An 11,781-nucleotide genomic window follows, 5' to 3' on the forward strand; every position below is an offset into this window, starting at 1 on the left:
CTCGACCTCCTTCCCCTACTAGGGTGCCATGGCACTCTCCTGCCAGGCATAAAACTATAAAACTGTATATATTCTCTACCTACAATTCTGAACTCCCAGCACTCCCCTCCATTCTCACCCTGAGGTCTGGAAGCCTGCCCCCATGGAGTCCAGATCTTGGGCATTTTCTTAAGCAGTATGGACAGGGAGTGGGCTGTTCCAGGTCTGTTCTGATTCTGTGGCACAGGGATAAGGAGAAAACAGTGGACTGAAGGAACCATACGGGAAAGGGAGAGGCAGTGCCCCCGGCACAGAGCAACAGCAGCAGCAGCAGCGGGAACAATAGGGCTAACACCCCTGGAGATGTTTTTGAAGGATACTCCCTGTCTCTCTGGGCAACCAGAAAAAGCCGGGCATCTTCTCTGGAGGTGGACGCTGGCAGAATAGATCTGGGATGGTAATGCAGACCCCGTGAGCAAAGGGTATGCCTGAGGTGGTACCAGCCTGGGCAGAGCCCTGCAGGAAGGAGAATTGAAGACGTGTGCACAGAGACTGCATACACTCAGGACAGGGCTGAGCCAGGACAGTTTTAGTGAGCCAAGAAACACGTGGCCCTTAGAGGATCATAGCTGAGACAAAGGCAGGTGGGCTGAGGCTGGAACTCTGAACCAAGTGTGACCTCTAACCACACCCACTCCAACACAGATTGCAGGGGAAACAGAAAGACCAGCTCTGGGCAGTGGCATAGACCAGGGCTGAGTTGCAGATTCTATGAACTCAAACAGTGCCTGGTCTGCAGGGAAATATAGCCAGGAAGGAATCACAAATTCTGCATAAATATAAGTGTTAGCCACATCAATCAGGGGCATGGCTGGAACTCAGTGAACTGCCCCAGCTTCCATTAACCACCCAAGGTTGTCAGGCCTCAGCTTCCCCTGCCAGATGGTGGCAGAGTGCAAAGGCCTGGCCAAGGAGACATAAGATCTCTCTGTGACTCAAGCAGGCTCAAACACCTGCAGCATCTGCTCATTGGAGGGAACTGGTTCATTGCCCTGCAGGGTTACCTGTGACTAGGTGTGACACAGGTGCAAGGTAGGGAAGGAGGCATCAACCTTCCCAGATGAATTCATTTGCTGGGGGGGGGGGCATTTTGACTCCATGGAGCACCAGAATGAGTCATACTCAAGCCACCACCAGATCTCTGCTATCTAGTTGCTAGAAACCTTTTGAACTCCTTCACTTTGATTTGGATCTCTCGGACTGGATCAATCCCCCGAGGACTATCCAAAGTGGTACCCTGAGTGTGTGGTTGTAGGAAGCTTTGCTGTTCCTTTTCTAGTTGTTTCCTGTGGGGGGCAGGTTGACTTAGTTCCTGGTATTTATCCACAGCTGAGACCTCAACCTAGAGTAATTGATTCACTAGGGTAGGACAGAGACCAGCTGAAAACAAGACAGAGCCACTTAGCCCCACCACACCAAGTAAGTCCCCAGTGTCTCAGGCCATAGCACTGTAGGGGTCTTTTGCAAAGCTCTAGGAGAAAAGGTACAGACACCAGTACCAGCTCTTGGGCAAAGGACTGGTTAATTCCTGTTCCAGGAGCCCCCCAAACCAATTTTACCTTATCTGGTCATCTAGACAAATGGTGTAAAATAATCATGGGGCTGGATCAGCAGAAAAACTCTGGTAACATGAATAACCAGAGTAGATAAACTCCCCCAAAGAATAATACAGTAGACACACTGAAGATCCCATTCATAGACAAATGGCTGAGATGTCAGAAATTGAATTCAGAGTTTAGATTGCAAGTAAGATTAATAGAATGGAGGTAAAGTTGGAATTAGAAATTCAAAGAGCATTTCAAAAGTTGTCTCAAGAACTCAATAAATTCAAAGACAAAAACACTAAAGATTTTGACACATTGAGACAAGAATTTCCAGCCCTCAAAGGTGTGAGAAATACAATAAAATCCCTCAGGAACAAAATGGAGCAAGCAGAAGGAAGGATTTCTGACATTGAACACTCCCAAGGGCTCAAAGAGGAAGAGAAATGGAGAGCAAAAATGGATCATTGTCTCAGAGAGCTCTGGGATAATTCAAAGAAAATGAATATTCACCTTGTAGGAATTCCAGAAGGCAACGAAGTTGCTTCACAAAGCACAGAGGCCCTTTTGCATGAGATTATGAAGGAGAACTTTCCAGACATGCCAAGAGATTCTGAAATTCAGATAGCAGAGAGTTTCAGAACCCCAGCATGCCTCAACCTGAATAAGACAACCTGCAGACACATCATAATTAACTTCACTAAAGTTAATATGCAGGAGAAATTCTGAAAGCATCCAGACATAAGAAAACCATCCAAAGGGAAGAATATCAGAATGACTGAAGATCTCTTTGCTGAAACCATTCAAACTAGAAGAGGGTGGTCATTGACTTTTAATCTAAAACAAAATAACTTTCAACCCAGGATCCTGTGTCCAGCTAAACTGAGTTCATTTATGATGGAGAAATTAAATACTTTAATGACATTCACATGTTGAAGAAATTTGCCATAACTAGACTAGCTCTTCAGGATATTCTCAGACCTATCCTCCATAATGACCAGTGCAATCCTCCACCACAAAAGTAAACTCACTCAGAAACCTTTGATCAAATTCCAACTTCCACAGTGATGAAAAGATTAAAAATGTCCATAGGACTTTCGAAAAACTTGATACCCAAAATTCTACCAGGCTTATCAATATTCTCAATTAATGCAAATGGCTTAAATTGTCCTCTAAAGAGGCACAGGTTGGCGGACTGGATACAAAAACTCAGGCCAGATATCAGCTGCATACAAAATCTCACCTTAAAAGATAAATATAAACTCAGGGTGAAAGGATGGTCATATATATTTCAGGGAAATGGAAATTAGAAAAAAGCAGGTGTTGCAATTTTATTTGTAGATACAATAGGGTTTAAACTAACAAAAGTAAAGAAAGATAAAAATGGTCACTTCATATTTGTTAAGGGTAGTACTCAACATGATGAGATTTCAATCATTAACATTTATGCACCCAAACAGAATGTGCCTCAATTTATAAGAGAGACTCTAAAAGACATGAGCAACTAGAATTCCTCCATCTCCATAATAGTCAGAGATTTTAACATTCCTTTGGAAGTGTTGGATAGATCCTCCAATAAGACAGTAAGCAAAGAAATTTTAGATTTAATCTTAACCATTCAACATTTTGATTTAACAGATATCTACAGAACATTTCATCCTAACAAAACTGAATATACATTCTTCTCATCAGTCCATGGAACATACTCCAAAACTGATCACATCTTAGGTCACAAGTCTAACCTCAGCAAATTTAAAAGAATAGAAATTATTCCTTGCATCTTCTTGAACCATCATGGAATAGAAGTTGAACTCAGTAACAACAGGAATCTGCATAGTCATACAAAAACATGGAAACTAAATAACCTTATGCTGAATAATAGATGGGTCAGAGACAAGACCAAGAAGGAAATTACCAAATTTTTGGAACAAAACGATAATGAAGACATGAATTATCAGAACCTCTGGGATCTCGCAAAGGCTGTCCTAAGAGGGAAATTTATAGCACTGCAATCCTTCCTCAAGAGAACAGAAAGAGAGGAAGTTAACAACTTAATGGGACATCTCAAGCAACTGGAAAAAGAAGAACATTCCAATCCTAAACCCAGCAGAAGAAAAGAAATAACCAAAATTAGAGCAGAATTAAATGAAATGGAAAACAAAAGAATTATACAACAGATAAATCAATCGAAAGTTATTTTTTTGAAAAGGTCAATATAATAGATAAACCTTTGGCTAACCTAATGAGGAACAAAAGAGTAAAATCTCTAATTTCATCAATCAGAAATGGTAATGATGACATAACAACAGACTCCTCAGAAATAAAATAATCCTTAATGAATATTACAAGAAGCTTTATTCTCAGAAATATGAAAATCTGAAGGAAATTGACCAATACATACAAGCACGCCACCTTCCATGACTTAGCCAGAATAAAGTGGAAATGTTGAACAAGTCTATATCAAGTTCTGAAATAGCATAAACTATATAAAATATCCCTAAAAAGAAAAGCCCAGGACCAGATGGCTTCATGTCAGAATTCTACCAAACCTTTCAAGAGGAACTAGTACATATATTACTCAACCTTTTCCAAAATATAGAAAAACAAGGAATACTATCCAACACATTGTATGAAGCAAACATCACCTTGATCCCCAAACCAGGAAAAGACCCAACAAGAAAAGAAAATTATAGACCAATATCACCAATGAATATTGATGGAAAAATATTCAACAAGATCCTAATGAACAGAATCCAGCAACACATCAAACAAACTATACACCACCATCAAGTGGGTTTTATCCCAGGGTCTCAAGGCTAGTTGAATAGATGTAAATCTATAAATATAATCATCATATAAGTAAATTAAAAAACAAGGACCACGTGATTCTCTTAATTGACATAGAAAAAGCTTTTGATAATATCCAGCATCCATTCATGATCAGAACACTTTAAAAAATTAATATAGAAGGGGCATTTCTTAAGCTGATAGAGGCAAACCCATAGCCAATATTATATTGAATGGAGTTAAATTGAAATTATTTCCACTCAGATCAGGAACAAGGCAAGTTTTCCCATTGTCTCCACTGCTTTTTAACATTGTAATGGAAGTGTTAGCCATCACAATTAGTGAAGAAAAAACAATCAAGAGTATCCATGTAGGGTCAGAAGAGATCAAACTTTCATTCTTAGCAGATGATATGATTCTATATCTGGAAAATAACAGGGATTCTACTACAAAACTCTTAGAAGTGATCAAGGAATACAGCAGTGTCTCAGGTTACAAAATCAACACTCATAAATCTGTAGCCTTCATATACAACAATAGTCAAACTGAAAAAAATAGTCAAGGACTCTATTCCCTTCACAGTAGTGCCAAAGAAGATGAAATATTTGGGAGTTTACCTAATATAGGACATGAAAGATCTCTATAAAGAGAACTATGAAACTGTAAGAAAAGAAATAGCAGAAAAAGTTAACAAACAGAAAAATATACCATGCTCATGACTGGGAAGAATCAGTCATGAAATGTCCATACTTTCCAAAGCAATATACAATTTTAATGCAATCTCTATTAAAGCTCCACTGTCGTACTTTAAAAATCTCAAAAAAATAATACTTTTTTTTATATGGAATCAGAAAAAAACCTCAAATAGCCAAGACATTACTGAGAAATAAAAACAAAGCAGGAGGAATCATGTTACCGGACCTCAGACTATACTATAAATCCATAGTGATCAAAACAGCATGGTACTGGCACAAAAATAGAGAGGTAGATGTATGGAACAGAATAGAGAACCAAGAGATGATCCCAGCTACTTACCATTATTTGATCTTTGACAAGCCAATTAAAAATATTCAGTGGGAAAAAGATTCCCTATTTAACAAATGGTGCTGGGTGAACTGGCTGGCAACCTGTAGAAGACTGAAACTGGACCCACACATCCCACCATTAACTAAGATAGACTTTCACTGGATTGAAGATTTAAACTTAAGACATGAAACTATAAAAATACTAGAAGAAAGTGTAAGGAAAACTCTTGAAGAAATTGGCATGGGTGAATATTTTATGAGGAGGACCCTCCAGGCAATTGAAGCAACATCAAAAATACACTTTTGGGACCTGATCAAACTAAAAAGCTTCTGCACAGCCATGAACACAGTAAGTAAAGCGAACAGACAACCCTCAGAATGGGAGCAGATACTTGCAGGTTATGACTCCGACAAAGGTTTAATAATCATAATCCACAGAGAACTCAAATGTATTTGCAAGAAAAGAACAAGTGATCCCATCTCAGGGTGGGCAAGGGACTTGAAGAGAAACTTCTCTGAAGAAGACAGGTGCCTGGCCTATAGACATATGAAAAAATGCTCATCACCCTTAATCATCAGAGAAATGTAAATCAAATCTACTTTGAGAATATCATCTAACTCCAGTAAGATTAGCCTAGATCACAAAATCCCAAAACCAGAGATGTTGGTGTGGATGTGGAGAAAAGGGAACACTTCCACACTGCTGGTGGGAATGCAAACTAATATGTTCCTTTTGGAAAGATGTTTGGAGAACACTTAGAGATCTAAAAATAGATCTGCCATTTGATCCTACAATTCCTCCACTAGGTATTTATCCAGAAGACCAAAAATCAAATTATAACAAAGATATTTGTACCAGAATGTTTACTGCAGCCCAACTTATAATTGCTAAGTCATGGAAGAAACCCAAATGTCCACTGACCCACGAATGGATTAATGAATTGTGGTATATGTACACCATAGAATATTATGCAGCCTTAAAGAAAGATGGAGACTTTACCTCTTACATGTTTACATGGATGGAGCTAGAACATATTCTTCTTAGCAAAGTATCTCAAGAATGGAAGAAAAAGTACCCAATGTACTCAGTCCTACTATGAATCCAATTTATAGCTTTCTTTTTTTTTTCTGCATTTTTGGCAGGTGCCAGGTTTGAACCCACCACCTCAGGTATATGGGGCCAACACCCTACTCCTTGAGCCACAGGCACTGCCCCAATTTATAGCTTTCTTATGAAAAAGGGAGGGGACGGTAAGGGGGAAGGTGAGTGGAGGGAGAGTAATTGGTGGGACCACACCTATAGTGCATCTTACAAGGGTACATGCGAAATTCACCAGGTGTAGAATATAAATGTCTTAATACAATAACTAAGAAAATGCTGTGAAGACTATGTTAACCAGTTTGATGAAAATATTTCAAATTGTGTATAAAACCAGCACATTGTAACCCATGATTGCATTAATGTACACAGTTATGATTTCATAATAAAAAAATATTGGGCGTTGTGGCGGATGCCTATAGTCCCAGCTACTTGGGAGGCTGAGGGAAGAGAACCACTTAAGCCCAAGTGTTTAAGGTTGCTGTGAGCTGTGACACCATGGCACTCTACCTAGGGTGGCAGCATGAGACTCTGTCTCAAAAAAAAAAAAATGCGTAACTGTAACTATAAATGCATGCTTCCTCCCATCATTTCACTTCTGATTTTCTCTTCTCAAGAGCAATTTTAATTTCTTTGGCATAGAAAGTTTTATAGATCAAGAAAGATTCTGCTAGGTTCTCTTTTGTATGAGTTTTCAAGATGTTTTGCTGTTTCATATGAGTTCTGAATTAGAAACACAGATTTGTAAGAAGTAGAAAATGTAGGAGAAGCAAAAAATCAGAGTCAATGGGAAAAATTAAAAATATTTAATCATATACACTTTACAAGAAAAACATCTAAAATCTGAGAAACATTGAGAAGTTGAAGTTGAAAAGAGATTTGACAGAACACTGACAACAATGCTGTGTAGCTATATGAATAGCCTAAGGGAACCAATGTTGGAATGAGCTGCATTTGCTAGTGTCTCCAAAGCCATGGGAAGTAGGCAGGATCATCAAGTGTGAGCCTGTGTCTGTGGGGCTGCTCTGGCTAAGACTTCTCTGACCCTATGACTCCACCCTAGGCTTTGAACTTTGAAGATTACTGTCCTAAGTTTTTGCATCTGTCACTACCTTTCCTAGTAATAGCTCTTTTATACATAGTGGGACTCATGCCTGAGTTGGAGCACAGTATCTATGCTTTCATGTTCATTAGCTGAAATTATTATTTGTGATTATAAAAATGAAACCTTTAAAAAACAACAGCATCAAAACTCCATTAAGGGAGTGTTTCTTCTCTGCTGGGTTCTAGAATGGGTCCTGAAGACATAGAGACAAGAAACTTATCTTCCATGGATTTTAGTGTTGAGTACAGTTGAAATCTCAGCAATAAAAAGTGAGGTAAAATGGAGCTATCTAGTCACTGTGTTTATGGGAAGCTGACTGGTGATGTGTTGGTTAATTTGACAAGCATTTGTACAGCCCATAGAATATCATCTATATTTTTTACAAATACCAACTCATTTATCCTTCATAGAAACTTTGAAGGAATGTGTATTTACTATCCTTATTTTCAAAAACAGGAAACTAAGGCATAAATTGTTTCTTGGATGAAACAGGATCCCTCAGTTGTAATTTTTGAAGTTAAGAATAAAACTTGGTACTTGGGCTTTACAGTTTATGACCTTAAGCACTATGCTTTGCCACTTCATTTTGATTTTAATGGGAATATGAGGGTGCTTTAATTCACCATCACAGTCATTATCTTTTACATCTGGGTCATTTTCATTTTCTCCATTTATCTTAAGATCATGCTTTCTTCTACTTTCTTAACTATATGTGGTCTGTATATAATAGTTATTTTCAAGTCCTTGTCTAATTCTTTCATATGTGTTACTTCTGTATATGTTTCTATTGATTAATTTATCTCTTTAAAAATTGTACTTCAAAGCTTTGTTGCATGCCCTGGAATTTGGGGCAGAAAGCTAGATATTGTTAATTTTACATTGTTGGTTGGTAGATTTTCTTGTGTGCGTATGTGCCTTTCAATATTTTTGGACTTTGTTTCATGATATAGTTATCTACAAATGCAGTTACTTACAAATGGTTTGAGCTTTTTGAGGATACTTTTATTTGCTAAGCCAGACCAATATAGGCAAATTTGGCTCTACTTCTGAGGCAATGCCTTTCCAAAGCTTCTATACCAGGGGTTCGCAACCTTTCTAATGCTGCAATACATTTTCATTGTTAAAAAGGGGTCGCACCCCATAGGTTGAGAACTGCTGTCTATACCATAATCCATCAAATAGGAGGTCTTTTCACCCTAGCTGCTGGGAACAGCCCTGAGTGAGCCCAGAGATTGTTCAATCTGCTCCTTTCTGGTGATTCTTTCCTAGCTTGGATCATTTCACATATCTATACACTGATCAGTTCCTGGACACAGAGTTGAGCACACACCCATACCAATCTCCAGAGCTTGCTTTCTTTGCAACTTCCTCCTCTCCTCTTTGGTACTCAGCCCTGTGACATCCAGCTTTCTGTTCCTCCTCAGATGTCCAGTTTTAGCTAGACTCTCCCTTGCTGCACTGTGCTCTGGAAATCCTTCAGGCTCTAAGCTGAGGCAGCTCTGGAGCTCCCCTCCTTTGTTAACTGCCACCAGACCACTATCATATGCTCCTGTTAACAGTGTCTGAAGAGGTTTCATTCTTCTTGTTCTGACTTTTTGCTTGTTTAATGCTGGAGGGAAGTTGAGTTCTTCTTATTCCATTGTGGGCATAGGGGGCACTCTAAATTGATTTTGAAATACATTCTTGGTTATTAACTTAGCACTGAGATTCTCTATTACTTTAAAGCACCTTATTTTTATTATTTTTCAGAGACTGAGTCTTACTCTGCCACCCAGTATGATTAGAGTGCAATGGTCACAGCTCACTGCAACTTCAAACTCCTGGCTCAAGTGGTTCTCCTGCCTCAGCCTTCCAAGTAGCTGGGACTATGAGACTACAGGTATGCACCCCCATGCCTAGCTGACTTTTCTATTTTTAGTATAGATGGGTATTCCTCTTGCTCAGTCTGGTCTCAAACTCCCAACATCAGGCAATCTTCCTTGGCCTACTCTTGGCCTCCCAGCGTACTAGGATTATAGACATGAGTCACTGTGCCTGGCCTCTGTATTACTTTATATATTTATTTATTTATTTAGAATTTTTTAAAATCAAGAAATAAGTTTATAGCTCTAAGCTCAAGGTCTATGTTGAAGACAATCATAGAGCCCTATTAAAGGGCAACCAGTTTTAAGACAATATACCATGCAGATCTGCCTCACTCCATGCTCAGATCTTCCAGATTTCCCAGTATTAATGAAAGATCGATCATGTTTTCGTTTAGCTTTGCCCAGTCCTATCATTCATAATAGATAAATGAAAAGTCCCAGAAACATTTTCTGTTTGGGAAGGTTTTCTTCTGTTCTAGACTTTGGTGATTAATAAGCTTAACAAATTTCAGAGTCTCTCTATCTCGTAGACCAATGCCAAAGAATTGTTTTTTGGAGTCACTGTTAGCAGCTCTTCATCTTCACCTTTAGCAATGTAGGAAGTAAAGCCACCATACTCTGGCTCCCAGCCTTCACATCCATGGTACAGAATTAAGTCTAGGGCAAATTTAGCCTTGCTATTGTCATGGATTAAAGTATAGTGACCTGTCTTCCAATGCCTCAATTCTCCTTGGCATGTGGGAACACTTAATTCTTTCTTTGTTTCATTTTCCTCTGGCTCTGGGCCTGTTGGCTCTTGTTGTTGATGTCTGCCTGCTTATTCTCTGGCTCAGAGGAATTGTGGCTAGTCCCTTCTTCAGTACAGTCAGCAGTAGAGGCTGCTTCTTCCTCTTTTTGGTCATCAGTTTCATCTTCTTCTGAAGGGGCCAAGAAGTGAAGCTTCAGGCCTGTGAAGTTGGAGAGCAGCAAGAACAGTGCCTCAGAGCGAAATAACTCCATGCAGTCTTTCAGAATATTGAGAAGCTTACTCTCTTCCGCTTTCTCATAAAACCTTTTATTAGGGGGACCTCAGCTGCTCCATTCCACATCATTCTCCAGAGCCTCACAGACCTTTGCAAATTTCTTAGGCTTAAGAAACTCCTTCAGGAGAATTTCAGAACTTTCTCCAAAGTCAACTTCTTGAATTTGACCTTGATAATACATGTCCAGATATGTTGGGTTGATCCAATCATATAAAATTTCATAATCTTGTGGGATGTGAGGGCGCCAAGGTATGAGGAGTTCAAAGGAGTTGGGAGGCCTAGTCCCTGAAGAGCCATGAAACCAGCCACTTGGAGACAAACATGACTTTTCTTCAGACAGGACTTCAGACTCCTGGTGAAAGGATACTGGAGACACTTCAAAGAAGACCAGTTTGTTCCATGAAGGGATAAGAGACTTGATGATGTGCTTCAGCTGAAAGTGTTCATCAATGTTGTAGATGTCCAGGGTGCCCCCAAAAGTCTTATCCTAGGAAGGAACCAGGTACAAAATGAAGGCAATCTGGCTCCCTTCCAGCTCATCATCATGGGAGAGTAGGGCATCAGTGAATTCATATTTAGCATAGGACATGGCAATAGTTGATTCCAGATCAATTTTAGAAATGTCAAAAAACCAGACCCAAAAATCTTCAAACAGAATTTTCCTTAAAGCAGAGATATAAAGATCTCTTTATCTCTTCTCTTCTCAAATCATCAGACTGTTGGAACTTATATAAATCTTTATATTTTTTGTGGAAGGCCAAGTTCAAAAGTTCCTTCTGAAGTTCTTCCCAAGAATTCTTGGCTTTGAATGAAGTTTGGGATCATACAGTGAAGAAAGGGGTCCATTTCCATGACAATGGCTTCATGACTGAACCATGTTGTCCTTCAGCTCCAGGCCTCTGCCACCTCCTTTTTTTTTTTTAATTTATTTTTATTTTTTATTAAATAATAGCTGTATACATTAATGCAAACATGGGGTACAGTGTAGTGTTTTCGTATACAATTTGAAATATTTTCATCAAACTGGTTAACATAGACTTTGTGTCATTTACTTAGTTATTGTGTTAAAACATTTATACTCTAGTTCTAGAAAACTTCACTTATACCCTTGTTAGACAGACCATATAGGTGATCGTTCCAGTCACCCTCCCACCACTCATCCGCCCTTCTACCCTCCTCTCCCCCACCCCCCATGGAATACTATGCTGCCATAAAGAAAGATGGAGACTTTACCTCCTTCATGTTTACATGGATGGAACTGGAAAATGTTCTTCTTAGCAAAGTATCACAAGAATGGA

At 39.1% G+C, this 11,781-nt stretch overlaps 1 pseudogene; it reads right to left on the bottom strand.

Annotated features, from left to right (window-relative positions):
- Positions 1-9,871: 9,871 nt before the first annotated feature.
- On the bottom strand, positions 9,872-11,350 carry LOC100942753 (annotated as a pseudogene).
- Positions 11,351-11,781: the final 431 nt, after the last annotated feature.

Source organism: Otolemur garnettii, unplaced genomic scaffold (assembly GCF_000181295.1).
Source record: "Otolemur garnettii isolate 467f Iridium unplaced genomic scaffold, OtoGar3 scaffold00146, whole genome shotgun sequence".
Taxonomy (NCBI): Eukaryota; Metazoa; Chordata; class Mammalia; order Primates; family Galagidae; genus Otolemur; species Otolemur garnettii.